The 17,153-nt window shown below is 39.1% G+C and overlaps 1 pseudogene; it reads right to left on the bottom strand.

Annotated features, from left to right (window-relative positions):
* LOC127440574 (zinc finger protein 850-like) overlaps positions 1 to 17,153 on the bottom strand; it is a 57,899-nt pseudogene continuing 40,746 nt past the window's right edge.

Raw genomic sequence — 17,153 nt, 5'->3', positions numbered from 1 at the left:
TCACTTCTATCCAGAATGAACTTTCATATGCTTTTTTAGGCTTGCTTGAACTGTGTAACTTTTTCCACACTGATCACATGTAAAAGGCTTCTCTCCAGTGTGAGTTCTAATGTGATTATTAAGGTGTCCTTTACATGTGAAACACTTTCCACACTGTAGACATGTAAAAGGCTTCTCTCCAGTGTGAGTTCTCATGTGATCATTAAGGTGTCCTTTATGTGTGAAACTCTTCCCACACTGAGTGCATGTGGAAGGCTTTTCTCCAGTGTGAACTCTTATGTGAGTCTGAAAGTTTCCTTTATGTGTGAAACTCTTTCCACACTCAGGGCACACGTAAGGCTTCTCTCCAGTGTGAACTCTTATGTGACGCTTCAGGTATGCTTTATCTTTGAAACTCTTTCCACAATGAGGACATGTGAAAGGCTTCTCTCCAGTGTGATTTTTTATGTGGGACTGAAGGATTACTTTACGAGTGAAACTCATCCCACACAGATGGCATGCAAAAGGCTTTTCTCCAGTGTGAATTCTCATGTGACACTTCAGGTTTTCTTTATTTGTATAACCCTTTCCACACTGAGGGCAAGTGAAAGGGCTCTCTTCGGTGTGAATTCTTATGTGAATCTTCAGGTTTCCTTTATGTGAGAAACTCTTTCCACAGTGGTGGCATGTGAAAGGCTTCTGTCCTGTATGAATTCTCATGTGTTCATTAAGGCTTCCTTTATGTGTGAAATTCTTTTCACACAAAGGACATATGAAAGGCCTCTCTCCAGTGTGGAATGCTATGTGTTTCTTAAGGTATCCTAAACGTGTGAAAGTCTTTTCACACTGATGGCATGTGAAAGGCCTCTCTTCAGTGTGAATTCTCAAGTGACTCTTAAGGTTTTCTTTTTGTGCAAAACTCTTTCCACACTCAGGGCATGTGAAAGGCTTCTCTCCAGTATGAATTCTTAGGTGATCATTAAGATGTCCTTTATGAATGAAACTCTTTCCACACTGATGGCATGAGAAAGGCCTATCGCCAGTGTGAATTCTTATGTGATCTCTAAGGTTTACTTTTTGGATGAAACTCTTTCCACACTCTGGGCAGGTGAAAGATTTTTTGGATCCTGTTCTTTCAGTTATATTTTGTGTGAAATCCATTTCAGTCTGTGAGCAACTAAAAGATGTTTCTCCAGTTTCGAAATCAAGTGTCTGATACTGATGTTTCTCCTCCACTTCATTCAGTTCTTGACTTTCCTCTTTCACTTGCATCAGGTCTAAAATGAACAGATTGATTAGTCACATAAAGTAATTTTTTTAATGTTATCTTTAATTTTCTAAAAGTTAACTTTCATTTTAATGTCATTCAAACTGAAATACTACTGAAGTGATATCAAATATATACAGTGCATTCAGAAAGCATTCAGACGCCTTCATTTTTTTCACAATTTGTTATGTTGCAGCCTTATGCTAAAATGCTTTAAATATTTTTTTTCATCAGTCTACACTCCATACCCCATAATGACAAAGCAAAAACCAGATTTTTATACTTTGCAAATGTATAAAAAAAAACAACTGAAATATCACATTGACATAAGTATTCAGACCCTTAACTCAGGACTTAGTTGAAGCACCTTTGGCAGCGATTACAGCCTCAAGTCTTTTTTGGGTATGATGTGACAAGCTTTGCACACCTGGATTTGGGGATTTTCTGCTATTCTTCTCTGCGGATCCTCTCAAGCTCTGTCAGGTTGGATGGGGACTGTAAGTGGACAGCTGGGCCACTCAAGGACATTCACAGAGTTGTCTCTAAGCCACTCTTGCATTGTCTTGGCTGTGTGCTTAGGGTCATTGTCCTGTTGGAAGGTGAACCTTCAGCCCAGTCTGAGGTCCTGACCGCTCTGGACCATCCATCCATCCATCCATCTTTGACCGCTTATCCGGGACCGGGTCACGGTGGCAGCAGACTAAGCAAAGTAACCCATACATTCTTTTCCCCAGCCACATCCTCCAGCTCATCCTGGAATATCCCGAGGCGTTCCCAGGCCAGCTGAGAGATATAATCTCTACAGCATATTTCTGGGTCTTCCCCTGGGCCTCCTCCCAGTTGGACATGCCCGAAACACCTCCGCAGGAAGGCATCCAGGAGGCATTCTAATCATATGTCCGAACCACCTCAACTGGCTCCTTCCAACATGGAGGAGCAGCGGTTCTACTCCAAGCCCCTCTCGGATGTCAGAGCTTCACACCCTATACCTTAAGGTGAGCCCTGACACCCTACTAAGAAAGCTCATTTTGGCCACTTGTATTCGTGATCTTATTCTTTCGGTCACTACCCAAAGCTCATGACCATAGGTGAGGGTTGGAACGTACACAGACTGGTAAATTGAGAGCTTTGCCTTCAGGCTCAGCTCCTTCTTCACCACCACAGTCTGGTACAGCGACCGCATTACTACAGATGCTGCACCGATCCACCTGTCGATCTCATGCTCCAAATTTTCCTCACTTGTGAACAAGATCCCGAGATACTCTAACTCCTCCACTTGGGGCAGCTGCTCTCTACCTACGTGAAGAGAGCAATCCATGCTCTGGACCAGGTTTTCATTAAGGATATTTCTGTATTTTGCTGCGTTCAGCTTTCCTTTAACCCTGACCAGTCCCCTCCGCTGGAAAACACCCCCACAGCATGATGCTAACACCACCATGCTTCACTGTTGGGATGGTGGTGATGAGTGGTGCCTGGTTTCCTCCAGACATAATGCTTGGAATTGAGGCCAAACAGTTCAATCTTCATTTCATCAGACCAGAGAATCTTGTTTCTCACAGTCCAACAGTCCTTTAGGTGCTTTTTTGCAAATTCCAAGCAGGCTTTCATATGTCTTGCACTGGGGAGAGGCTTCCGTCTGGCCATTCTGCCATAAGTGGAGTGTTGCAGTGATGGTCGTCCTTCTGCAAGTTTCTCCCATCTCCACACAAAATCTCTGGAGCTAAACCAGAGTGGCCATTGGGTTCTTGGTCACCTCTCTTGCCAAGGCCCTTCTACCCCGATTGCTCAGTCTGGCCAGGCAGCCAGCTCCAGGAAGAGTCCTGGTTGTTCCAAACTTCTTCCATTAAATAATTATGGAGGCCACTCTTGGGAACCTTCAATGCAGCCAAAAATTTTTTGTAGCCTTCCCCAGATCTGTGCCTCGAAACAATCTTGTCTCTGAGCTTTGCAGGCAGTTCCTTTGACCTCATGGCTTTGTTTTTGCTCTGATATGCATTTTCAGCTGTGAGACCTTATATTAGACAGGTGTGTGCCTTTCTAAATCATGCCCAATCCATTGAATTTGCCACAGGTGGACTCCAATGAAAGTGTACAAACATCTCAAAGATGATCCAGAGAAATGGGATGCACCTGAGCTTAATTACAAGTGTCACAGCAAAGGGTCTGAAAACTTATGTCAATGTGATATTTCAGTTTTTTCTTTTAAATAAATGTTCAAAGTTATCAAAAATCTGTTTTTTGCTTTGTCATTATGGGGTATGGAGTGCAGATTGATGTGAAAAAACTAATTTAAAGTATTTTAGCATAAGGCTGCAACATAACAAAATGTGGAAAAACATTAAGGGGTCTGAATATTTTCTGAATGCACTGTGTGTATATGTATGTATATATATATATACACACACACACACTACCAGTCAAAAGTTTTGAAACACTTACACATTCTTTATTATACAAAAACAAATCAAAAACGTATTTTGTTGCAGTGTATAATGGGGCGAAGACTACCTTTTTGTTCACCTTGATCCATCTTTAACTCACAAAAAAAAAAACCTCTCTTCTTAATAAAGCTGCGTATTGCCAATTTTCTTCACGATAAGAAATGCACAGTGACATATATTATGATTCAATAAATCGCAAGCCATCACGTTATAATCTAGCTGGCATTAAGCGTGTGCGCTCGAGGGATGAGCGTCCCCGTGACAGTGCATCAGCCAGGTGCAGTTTCAATCTCTCCCCCTTAGCTTGGGACATTCGCGCAACTCATAGAAGAGGCGCTGACCACACAAAGAAATGCCAGTTTCGGAGTCTGTAGTAATTTACATGATCTGCTTGCATATTATCTGAACTTCAGTAAAGCTATAACGCATTAAATATAACTGCATTAAAGATGTAACATCGGGGTGTTTCCTTTAAAGATGCTCGACACGCAGCTCCAGCTCCACTTATTCCACAACGAGAGTGCTTCTGTATTTACTTATTTTGTATTTTTGCTTTATCATTCCCTCATTCTTTGTGATCTACATCACCTGAAGCTGTTTGGAAAGTTTAGAGTGCATCTGGACTGTGAGCTGTGTAATTCTTCCTCTCCTCAGTGAGGCACGAACTGCAGTGCTGCTCTCGCGCATCATCATTCGAGTTTAATGTGACCTCATGTTACGTTAAATGAGATCAAATGACTATTCGACAACAGAATTTTTTGTCGATAGTTTTTGATGATAACATCGACTAATTGTTTTGGCCCGAGTTACATAATCAGTATACAAAAAAGGTGTAACTAATTCGTTAAGGTTACATAAAAACCCAACATATTCAGATTACAGTTACAGTAAAATAATGGGATTACTATCATGACTACAATTTTTAATTTATAACAACAAACAAAAAAAGATCCTCCTGACATAAAATGATAAAGACTGCTGCTTACTTTATAGTGGTACAGATGCACGCTGGAGACCTCTTCTGGTTCTCTCTTGTGACTCACATGAATCTGGCGCATGTGTAAATAACACCTGTCTCACATCAACACTGCGCTCTCGAGGCAAACGTGGTCAAACCATTAAAGGGCTGTTTCATTGCAATGGCCACTGGATAAATATTATAATGTTTGTGTAAATTCCGACATTCTTGTCTCTTCAATGGAGAAAAGGGAAACAATATTACAGTTCAGTGCAATTTACCTTCCAGTTGTGAAGATGCAGTGATTTTCCAAGGATCAGACATAAAGTTGAAGTCAGATGTTTAAATACACTTAGGTTGAAGTCATTAAAACAAATTTTTTAACCACTCCACAGATATAATGTTAGCAAACTATAGATTTGGCAAGTCGTTTAGGACATCTACTTTGTGCATGACACAAGTCATTTTTCCAACAATTGTTTACAGTCAGATTGTTTCACTTTTAATTGACTATATCACAATTCCAGTGGGTCAGAAGTTTACATACACAAAGTTAACTGTGCCTTTAAGCAGCTTGGAAAATTCCAGAAAATGATGTCAAGTCTTTAGATAATTAGCCAGTTAGCTTCTGATAGAAGGTGTATTGAATTGGAGGTGTACCTGTGTATGTATTTTAAGGGCTACCTTCAAACTCAGTGCCTCTTTGCTTGACATCAAAAGAAATCAGCCAAGACCTCAGAAAAAAATATGTGGACCTCCACAAGTCTGGTTCATCCTTGGGAGCAATTTCCAAACACCTGAAGGTACCATGTTCATCTGTACAAACAACAGTATGCAAGTATAAACACCATGGGACCACGCAGCCATCATATTGCTCAGGAAGGAGACGCATTCTGTCTCCTAGAGATGAACGTAGTTTGGTGCGAAAAGTGCAAATCAATCCCAGAACAACAGCAAAGGACCTTGTGAAGATGCTGAAGGAAACAGGTAGACAAGTATCTATATCCACAGTAAAACGAGTCCTATATCGCGATAACCTGAAAGGCTACTCAGCAAGGAAGCAGCCACTGCTCCAAAACAGCCATAAAAAAGCCAGACTACAGTTTGCAAGTGCACATGGGGACAAAGATCTTACTTTTTGGACAAATGTCCTCTGGTCTAATGAAACAAAAATTGAACTGTTTGGCCATAATGACCATTGTTGTGTTTGGAGGAAAAAGTGTGAGGCTTGGAAGCCGAAGAACACCATCCCAACTGTGAAGCATGGGGGTGGCAGCATCATGTTGTGGGGGTGCTTTGCTGTATGTGGGACTGGTGCACTTCACAAAATAGACGGCATCGTGAGGAAGGAAAATTATGTGGATATATTGAAGCAACATCTCAAGACATCAGCCAGGAAGTTAAAGCTTGGTTGCAAATGGATCTTCCAAATGGACAATGACCCCAAGCATACATCCAAAGTTGTGGCAAAATGGCTTAAGGACAACAAAGTCAAGGTACTGACTTTGGAATGGGTCAAAATTCTAGCAACTTATTGTGAGAAGCTTGTGGAAGGCTACCCAAAACATTTGACCCAAGTTAAACAATTTAAAGGCAATGCTACCAAATACTAACAAAGTGTATATAAACTTCTGATCCACTGGGAATGTGATGAAAGAAATAAAAGCTGAAATAAATCATTCTCTCTACTATTATTCTGACATTTCACATTCTTAAAATAAAGTAGTGATCCTAACTGACCTAAGACAATGTTTTCTACAATTAAAAAGTCAGGAATTGTGAAAAACTGAGTTTACATGTTTTTAGCTAAGGTGTATGTAAACTTCTGAATTTAACTGTATACAGCCTTCTCTGTCATTATAAAAATCGCATTATTTTACATTACAAGTTATTATGATGTCATCCTACCATAAGTTCCTGATACCCAGCTAAAAAAGTTTTACAGTTTCCCTTTTTTAAATGTCAATATTATGTTTGGTGCATAAATTACATATGATAAAAACTGTTTATTGAAAAAATTATATTTTATTCATATTGTATTTGATGTGCTGAACTGAACTGTGATACATTTCAATCCATATTTATAGACCAAGGAGAGGAAGTTGTCATGGCCAACTCTCAAACATTTGGTATCTCTCAAAAGCCCAGGGAGTCTTTGATAATACCCCAAGATTTACCACTGTAGCATGTATGGGCTAAGAAAAACGTAAATAACAAATGTCCTACACAAAAATAAATTGCTGGGCCTCAGAAGGATAATGACCTTTAAAACCTAATGTATCAAATATGAAACATAAAAAGTGAAAACATTTTTTTTACGATTTCTTTTTATAGTTTGTCTAATGGTACTAAAAACAGTTCAGTGTCGAATTTGGAATCTGACCCACTGGGAATGTGATGAAAGAAATAAAAGCTGGATTAAATAATTCTCTCTACTCTTATTCTGACATTTCACATTCTTTTTTTATATTAACATTTTATTGATTCAAAAAACAGGACTGAAGAAACAGAACATACACACAGTATCAAATTATATTGACATTTTTTAGAATCTTAGCCCACACTCCCTCCTCCAATACTAAGTTTAAATCTTTCTCCCATATTCTCTTGATAGAAGTTGAAGCTCCATCCCCCAGACTCTGAATTAGCAGGGATTAATACACACTGATGCCTCATGACCTCTTCCAAAAGCAGTAATCACCACTTCCAGAGTGTCTGCCGCTTTAGGGGGGTGTATGCTACTCCCAAAAATAGTACAGAGCAGGTGGCGCAGTTGTAAATATCTAAAGAATTGAGACCTGGGAATCTCAAAATGTTGAATCAAATTTTCAAAGGATCTCAACATTCCACTCTCATATAGGTCACCGAGCATATTAACCTTCCTCACAATCCACTCTGTCCAGCAGAAAGGGTACTTATTAATACATAATTTTGGGTTCAGCCATATGCTCGAAGCAACATTTAAATAAATGTCTGAATTAAACATTCTGGACACTTTTGTCCATACCGCATGCAAATGCGAGATAACGGGGTGTAACTTAACTTCTCCAGTTTGTTTGATAGAAATGCTTTGCAATGGCGAGATAGGGGCAAGAACTTCCTGTTCAATACAAAACCAGGGAGGGGCTCTCTCAGGTGGAAGCGACCAATGAGCCAAATGTCTGAGACCGAATGCATAATAGCCTACCCAACAAAATCTTGGGTAGGCCTAGCACACCTTTGTACTTATAGAAGTATAATCTGGGATGTTTACAATTCCAAATGAAGGACTTCGCTATGTTATCAAATTGCTTGAAATAAGAGAGGAGGACATCTATAGGGAGAGATTGTAGCAGGTAGTTGAATTTTGAAATAAAATTAATTTCAATAACATTAACCTTCCCAGTCATAGATAAATGTAATGAAGCCCACCTGCCCACATCGCTCGAAAACCTTTTTATTAAAGGGTCAAAATTAACTAAATCACACAATTTTGCTAGGAATAAAATACCCAAATACTTAATGCCCTGTTTGGGCCACTGGAAGGCGCCCGGCTGAAAAGCCGTTACCGGGCAGTACGATGTCAGAGCCAAAGCTTCGGATTTAGACCAATTAACTCTGTATCTTGAGAACTTAGAAAATGAATGAATAATTCTGTGGAGGCAAGGCATAGATCTAGTAGGGTCGGAGACGAATAGTAAAATATAATCTGCGTTAAGCAAAAATTTATGTGCCACACCTCCTGCAACCACCCATGGAAAATCATCCTCCTTTCTTATCGCAGCTGCTAATGGTTCCAGGGCAAGACAGAACAATAAGAGGGAAAGAGGGCAACCATGCCAGGTGCCTCTATCCAGAGTAAAATAATTTGTTAGAACCGCTGCTACCGGGTGTCTATAAAGTAACTTAATCCACCCAATAAAAGATTTAAGATTTCCAAAATCTTAAAAAGATAATCCCATTCTACCATAACAACCACTTTTTCGACGTCAAGCAGGCAGCGACCGGAGTCTGATCGTTCGCCACTGCCCACATGACATTAATGAAACACCTAATGTTATCAGAAGAGTTATGGCCTCGAATAAGCCCCACCTGATCTATATGTATAAGAGATGTCATAACTTTACTAAATCGATTAACCAATTTTTTTTTTTTACAATATTTTAATGTCTAGCTGGATCAGGGAAATTGGATGGTAACTCTTAAACTCACTTGGATCTTTGTCCTTTTTAAGAATCAGACTGATCCGGGCTTGTGTCATGGTTGGCGGAAGCTTTCCATTCTTTAATGTTTCCGTATAAACTTCTAGCAAAAGTGCAGCCAGTTCTGTATCATAAGATCTAAAAAATTCAGCAGCAAAGCCATCTGGCCCTGGAGCCTTGCCTGTAGGCAAGGTCTTAATTACCTCGCCAAGCTCCTCCAAGGTTATCTCAGAATCAAGATAATTTTTTTGCTCAGTCGTCAGTTTAGGGAGTTCATTAGTAGACGAAGATGTGAAACTATAAAGAACAAGACAGAATTCTTTAAAAGCATTATTAATATCAATATTAATATGCCTGAGGTAAACATTTTACCACCAGCAGATTTCACTGAGTGAATGGTATAAAAAAACTCTCTCTGCATTATATATCTAGCCAAAAGCTTCCCTGCTTTGTCCCCCGACTCAAAGTATGACTGTCTTGCCCTGAATAGCTAAAACTCACGTGACAAAATAGTATTATATCTGTATTTCAATCGGGTCAATTCTCTGAGGCCATCAGACGAAATGCGGCGCTTCAGCTCTGCCTCTGCACTTTTGAACCCATTGGAAGGGGATATTAAAAGTCTCCAAATGCTCAATACCCAAAGTCCTCGTGGTTGCGCAGTGACTCGCCTCAATCCGGGTGGCGGAGGACGAATCTCAGTTGCCTCCACATCTGAGACCATCAATCTGCGCATCTTATCACGTGGCTTGTTGAGCGCGTTACCACGGAGACGTAGCACGTGCGGAGGCTTCACGCTATTCTCTGTGTCATCCACGCACAACTCACCACACCGAGAGTGATAACCACACATTATAGCGACCACGAGGAGGTTACCCCATGTGACACTAGCAACCGGGCCAATTTGGTTGCTTAGGAGACCTGGCTGGAGTCACTCAGAATGAAAGTACTGAAACAGTAAACATACACAGTTTTAACAAGGCACAGCAGCCCCTTAGTACACTAGAGCAGTAGGGAAAAAGCACTGCCTTACCATTTATGCACTGAAACTTCACCTGGTGCAGAACAATCTGGAATAATATGAAACACTGCAACAGTCTCCTCTATGCAGCCTGAACTTAATTAGAATGTTGAATCTTTGTGACAACTGCGCTAAAAACAATCTAAGTGCAGCGCAAAGAATGAAACAGAGTGCAGGTGTTTCAACATGCATTTTTGAAAATGTTAAGTTCTTTTTAACTTGGTGTTTAAAATATGCCGGACCCTGAAGACAAAACGAGACATGGTGAAAATGTCAAAGACATTCGTCCAGCATGTGTTTAAACAATGGGACAACAGAACAGACACGTGGAAAAACACATTCACTGTGAACGCCCCCGACCCAAAGTCCTACTTGAAAAACCCGAACCCAACCCAAAACCCGTCGGGTTGCAGACATCTAATATACAGTTGCAATCAAAATTATTCAACCCCCCTGACCAGCAATACATTCTGGTGATGTGAATTAAAACACATCAACTAAAACCTTTTTTAAAATAAAAAATTACTAATTCTCTCTACAAATGTCATGTCAAAAATATTCAACCCCAAAATCCATAATTTGTGGAGCATCCTTTATCCTTAATAACAGCAAATAAATGTTTCAGGTAAGTGTTCTCAGGCTTTGGACATCTCTCTATTAGAATTACACATTTCTCATGAGGAAAAGCTTCCAGCTCATTGACATTCTTTGGTTTCTGTGCTGCCACTGCTTTCTTGAAATCCCAACAAAGGTTTGCAATGGGATTTTAATGATGGACTGAAAGGGCCATTTAAGGACATTACACAACCTATCCCTGAACCAGATTTTGGACAACTTGGATGTATCCTTGGTGTTACTGACTTGCTGGAAAGTCCAGTGATCACCAAGATTCAACATTTTTAATGCCAAAATGGCCTGATACCTGAAAGAATCCATGGTGTCAGTCACATAGTCAGGATAGCCGTTTCCTGCAGCCGCAAAACACCCCATAACAGGACTGACCCCCCTCCATGTTGACTGTGGGGATGGTGTCGTTCTTGTCATCACCTTGTCATCTTACTCCAGACGTACTGCTGACCCATGGGTCTAAAACTCATTTTCAGTTTAGTGTTATACGTCTATAAAACCTTCTTCCAGGACTCCACAGGTCTTTCCTAATTACTTCTTGAATATTCAGTCAACTGTCAACATTTCCCTTGGTGAAGTTTTGCTTTCTTCCACACCCCAAGAACGTTGCTGTTGTACCATGAATGGTGCTGCCAACTTTGACTATTGGAAATTGAAGTGCCTTGGAAATGTACTTTTAGCCATGACCCTTCTCCTCTAATGTACTTTTAGCCATGAAATAAGCCATGAAATAATCTCCTCTATTAGCTTTTGAGACAGCTTATTTTTTTGCATAGAAATACATTTTTGCTTACAATGCTAAACTTACATTTTAAAACTTAAATAAGTGCCATTGCAGACTGATGACTTAATTTTGTTTTAAAACAATTACTTGTGTAGCCTTACATATTTAAGAAACAGCTACATGCAATAGGGGTTGAATAATTATGACATGGCTGTATTTAAAAAAAAATCCTGCTATTTAGAAATATTAGGTTATATATTCACACTATGACTTTGAATGTGTCACTCAACTGATATAGATGTAAAGTTTAAAAAATCTGGGTCATCAGAAAAGCTTACAATTGTAAATCCTTAATGTCTTGGGTGGGGGGGGGGGGGTTGAATAATTTCGATAGCAACTGTACACACACACACACACACGCACTTTTAATATTGTTATTTTGTTATACATGTGATACCATATTATTATTATAATGACAATTTAGCAACATACAAAGAGGCTAAAGAGAAGACAAGCACGGAAGAGAAACTTCTTTTTCAAGCACCATTTCTGAGGCTGTACTGAATTATGACACACATGACAATTCATGTTGTTACATGTAATTTGGTATGTATGGTAATGTACAGTATACTACCACAAATAGCAGATTTAGAATTAAGCAAAGTCAAAATAAAATGAACCTGCAGAGTTGCGTTCACAATGCATGTAAAAGACAAACTGCTCCGTGGAAATAAAGCAAACTAAACTCAAGAGCACCTCCTGAGATGTGAAACATTTCCAGAAGAAATGTTTCACACCAAGACATCGTAGAGATCGGCAAAATAACAACAGGAGTACCACGTGGACATAAACAATCGTAACAGACTGAATAAGGATGCGATTCATAAAGTAGCGCTGCATTGTGTACGTGTGTGATTGTGTATTCATCCCCTCTGAGTTTTCCGTAGAAAGCGTATGCACTTCAGGAGCTTCAGTGAGAAAATGAATTACATTTAAAACAGACTGTTTTGTCTGTGATCGCTCTGTTTTCTACATTTTATTGTCAATTATCCTCATAACAATATGGTGTCGCGTCGCGCCTAGTGTGGACAGACAGTTTGCGTGTCGCTGGACTCCTATCGCGTGGTTAGGTTAGGACGAGGTGTTAGGGTCTCTCAGCAGGAGGTTGTTAATCACTTGACCGTTGGGACTCCCTGCTGAGTTAAAGGGATAGTTCACCCAAAAATGAAAATTCTCTCATCATTTACTCACCCTCACGCCATCCCAGAATGTGTATGACTTTCTTCAGCAGAACACAGTGTTTTTCCTGCATTTAATTTTTTTTGGCTGAAGCAAATTTTATGATATTCATCTTGCTTTTCCCGCTTTATAAGCACTAAATATGCTTCTTATGTGGAACATGAATGTGCGCAGTGTGACAGAAGACTGGTTTCACATGCGTGTTGCGCGATCCTCCAAGAATTACTCGCGCAAGTAATGTGCTCTGCTCTCTCCTCCTGTATCTCTGGACAACGCATATGCGCGCGCGTCAACTGGGCTTCCCTCAATTTATGAGCTCCAGTGACAGGATCACATGCACGATTAAACTGGGCTTCCCTCGATATAGTGGCACAGACAACAAAACTGAACTCGTTTGAATTTAATATGAGAATTCACTATTTAAAGCGCTATAGAGCAATTCTACCATTTCAAAAACAGCACTGACGAGGGAAAGAGAAAACACCTGCCCTACACCAGCATCAATTACAAGACTTTTTTTTACATCTACACATCAACACACCCTTATTAACATTTATCACAGTAAACTGTAACAGAATTTTTGATTACAACTGTGGCAGTTGTATTCACTTTTAAATACGTTTAGGCTATTATTTTTTCATGACAAATAAACTGTTGGGTTTTGTTTTTTTTAAGAAAGACTATACTACCCTACCACTGTAATGAGGAGCCAGCCATGGTCTTTCTTGTGATTATGGCATTACAAATGCAACTGTTAAACAATAAAAGAACTATGGTAAACATAAGGGCAAGTACAATGAAGAATAAAAGTCTGGCCCTTTATAAACTGTGAAGAACGTCATACGTAATATTGTAATATATTTCCTGATGATGTTTAACATTAGGAAACAAACTGGCCTTATTTGGCTAAAGATGTTCCTAGAATCACAATGATTCCTAAACCATTAAGAGTCTTATAAAGGGAAAATAACATCTGTTATGAAGTAGGAAACAAACATTTACAGTCCCAAAACAGTACAGTGATTCATTGTCACTTTACAACAGACTCATGAATATTATATTTAGGCCTATAGAAATAAGGTGTTAAGTTAGTTTGATTTCCCACAGCACCTTGATGTACAAAATCTGTTGAATTCAGAAGTTTCTAGATGCTCAGATGATCAAAAAGAAATAATATTCATTACAAATTGCATCACGTGTGATGAGTGTACGTCAGCCACCACCGAAGCCCATTTTTCACCCAGGAAAAGCCCTGTAGAAGAATAGTTCAGCTCTGTAGTTCCATACAATGCAAGTGAATGGGTGCCACATTTGTGAAGCTCCAAAAAGCACATATGGCCATCATAAAAGTAATCCGTACGACTCCAGTGGATTAATGAATGTCTTCTGAAGCAAAACGCTAGGTGTGTGTAAGAAATAGATAAATATTTAAAACTTAAATAAAATGTAAACATAAAAAAATTAAAATGTAAAAATTCTCGAGGGTCAAGGTCACACAGCCCGATGCGTGAAATGCAAAAAAAAAAAAATTTTTTTTTAAATGCAAAAGCACAGTGTTGTTTACAACACAGGAGCATAGATATTCATACATAGAAGCCTCATTCGGCTGGTCTGGATACGTCAACTGCGGCGCCATCTTGGAACGGTCAACAAGGAGAGTGGTTTGAATCGGTTTGAACACCAGTGAATGGAGGAGAGGCCTTAGACCGAACTCATTGCTCAGACCGCTGCATGTGTTCAGCAGAAGAAGAAAAAAAATACACATCTGCGATGGCATGAGGGTGGGTAAATGATGCGAGAATTTTCCATTTTGGGAAAATTATTCCTATAAGGAGATGTTAGAGAGAACGCTAGCCTTAATCATCATTTACTTTCACTGCATGTTTTTTCCCCCTCCATATTTTGAAAGGGAATGGTGACTGAGACTGTCAGTCCCTAACATTCTGTCTAACATCTTCTGTGTTCAACAGAATACAGAAAGTTTCAAGGGGTTGGAAGAATATGAGGGTAGGGAAATGAAGATATAATATTAATTAAAGGCTGAACTATCACTTAAGGATGTGTCTCAGATTTGGACAATTCTGTCAGTTAGAAGCGAAGTTTGGAAACCTTTTTCTAGTAATTATTACGGTGAAAAACATGAAAAATGTCACACAGTCTCAAATGATAATGTTTAATTATACACATAGTTGGGGAGTAACAGAACACATGTAACGGGATTATGTATTTAAAATACAAAATATAAGTAACTGTATTCCACTACAGTTACAAATTATATCATTGGTATTTAGAAAACAGTTACATTCAAAAAGTATTTTGACTACTGAAGAGAAAACATTTATTTCACCAGTTTGGGTTCTAAGTAGGCCTCACTGTTCCTATATGGACTAAGCACTGAAGGAAGTGATTAAATTGATGCACCCCAGCCAGTTATTCGTAATGTCTGACGTAATATATGTTGTAGTATTTGTTTCTGTTGTTTGGTTCAATGTTGTTGATGTGAAACAGTGTACGTCTTGGGACGCATCATTTATTCCTATAATCTTTTACATGAATATTATGACCACTATTATATATACAGTGCATATATGTTTGGAGCATTTGTTTCAGAACCTGGTGTGTTTTCTCTTTCGGTTCATTTCGTATAGGCATATATGAACACCGCAATTGCACTCAGATCCGCACTAAAACATTCGGTCCGAGTCCACATGGACGAAATGGTCTCGGACTGACTGCAAACAAACTCTGGAGCGGTTCGCTTGTGGTGAGAATGCAATCCGACCCAACGGACCAATGAACCAAACAATATCCCTATAAAAACCACGAACATACAGTGCCTGATGGATCTCTGGAGAAGAAAGCCGTAGGTCAACACGTTACTGGAATTCATGGGGCTTTGACGATTAATTGTCATACAAATAATTGCAATTATGAAGACTGATTGTCTATTTTAGGGCTTTCATAACCGTGAGAGCCCTAAAACAGACAATTAATTGTCATAATAGCAATTATTTGTTTGACAATTGTCAATTGTTATAATCAAATGTCATAATCGTGACAGCCCTTGGCTTCTTCACTCAGTGTGTATGTGCAGGCGTGAGAGGCAGTGACTGTGAGAACAGGTACTTTTCAATGCAATAGCAACTAATGACAGGTAAAAATAACCACAACGGAAATTTTACAACTCATCCCCATCCGTGTGTCGGATAATGTTTACTTGCAGTGCAACCTCTGACTAGAAACGCATTCTGTTCCAGGTGACATAAACAGTACTCAGATATTTTGTACCCATTGCCAAATTTGTACAAGTATAGCATTTTAACTGGTATACAGATGTATGAGCTAAATCTTCTAAATGAAGAAAATGCAACATTGTAACTATTTTACAAATCAAGCCAGCTACAGGTCTGAGAACGTCATAAATCACTCTAATTTTTTATACTCAAGTGGTACTCCTGTTGTTATTTCAGCGAGGTCCATGCGACCGGGAATCAGAGAGAGAGAGAGTTGCAGTGACTGGGTATGTCTGTCATCTCTCCACCGTTCTGGATCGGCAAGTGTGTCATACCTCCGACTGAAGAGAGCAAGATCTCAGCAAAACAGTCCACATGTGTGACACCCTCGGCCAAAATAGAGTAGTTTGGAGTCTGCTAGTCTGACGCCGACTCAACAGGTCACTCGCCACAGTGGTGGGTAGATGAGCAAAATTACCCTACACTGCACATGAAATACCCGCATTTGATGGGTATTAATTTCAAACCCTGCGCGCTATTATGATATAGGTGCATTTTGATATGGCATTTTGTCTGTCAGAGTCAGACTCTGTGTTTAATTGGTTTAACTGCCTTGTATTATTTCCTAAGCCAACAAATTTGATGAACTTGATGCTTTGCTACATTAACAGTAATTCATGAAGAATCAAGAATGGACACCAACCTCTTTGTTCGTCAGTATCTTCACTTTTTATTCTGCATGGTTCTGGATAACTCATGTTTTTATTGTCTTCTGTAATAAACTCCATCTTTATGTCAAGCAGATCTCAGTCGTTTCACCTGGAGTTTTTCCTCCTCATCTGGAAACTTCTGTCATGTTGAAGATGTTGAGAATAATCAATAAAATGATAAACAAATGCACTTCACATAATGCATATCAATAGTTCATTAAGTCATAAGCTACATTCATTTCAATTTACAAAATCATAATGATTTCATGATAACCATGTTGTTGGAGCGGTTAAAAAAAAATCTTTTAACCACTTTTTAAAGTTTTGTATAGTTTTACACAGCATAAATACAGTAACGCTGTAAACACAAACCTTTTATAAACCGATACACAACAGAGAAGCTGCGTCGCAGCTCTTATGACATCACAACAACGCAGATTGTGCCGAAAAGCAAAATAAAAGTCCCTTAAGCAGCGTCCAAAATCACGAATTGCATAGGATATTATAAAAAGGAAGCAATTAATAAAACGAGGGATGTTGGTGAAATACATATATAGGTTACTTTTACACGCACGCACACAGATGTTGTCCATTTTTATTCTTCAATATGGAAAGTTTGGGATTTCCATAGGGACTCAATTACTAAAATATAAAGGCAGCTATATAATTATTTTCATGTACAAAGACCAAATTATATTGTGTGAGACAAATAGTATGTGTGATTTATTTTATTAAGACAACATGTTGTTTGTATAATTAATAATAATAATAAT

This window comes from Myxocyprinus asiaticus, chromosome 5 (genome assembly GCF_019703515.2).
Source record: "Myxocyprinus asiaticus isolate MX2 ecotype Aquarium Trade chromosome 5, UBuf_Myxa_2, whole genome shotgun sequence".
Lineage (NCBI taxonomy): Eukaryota > Metazoa > Chordata > Actinopteri > Cypriniformes > Catostomidae > Myxocyprinus > Myxocyprinus asiaticus.
This window is presented reverse-complemented; position numbering and strand designations above follow the sequence as displayed.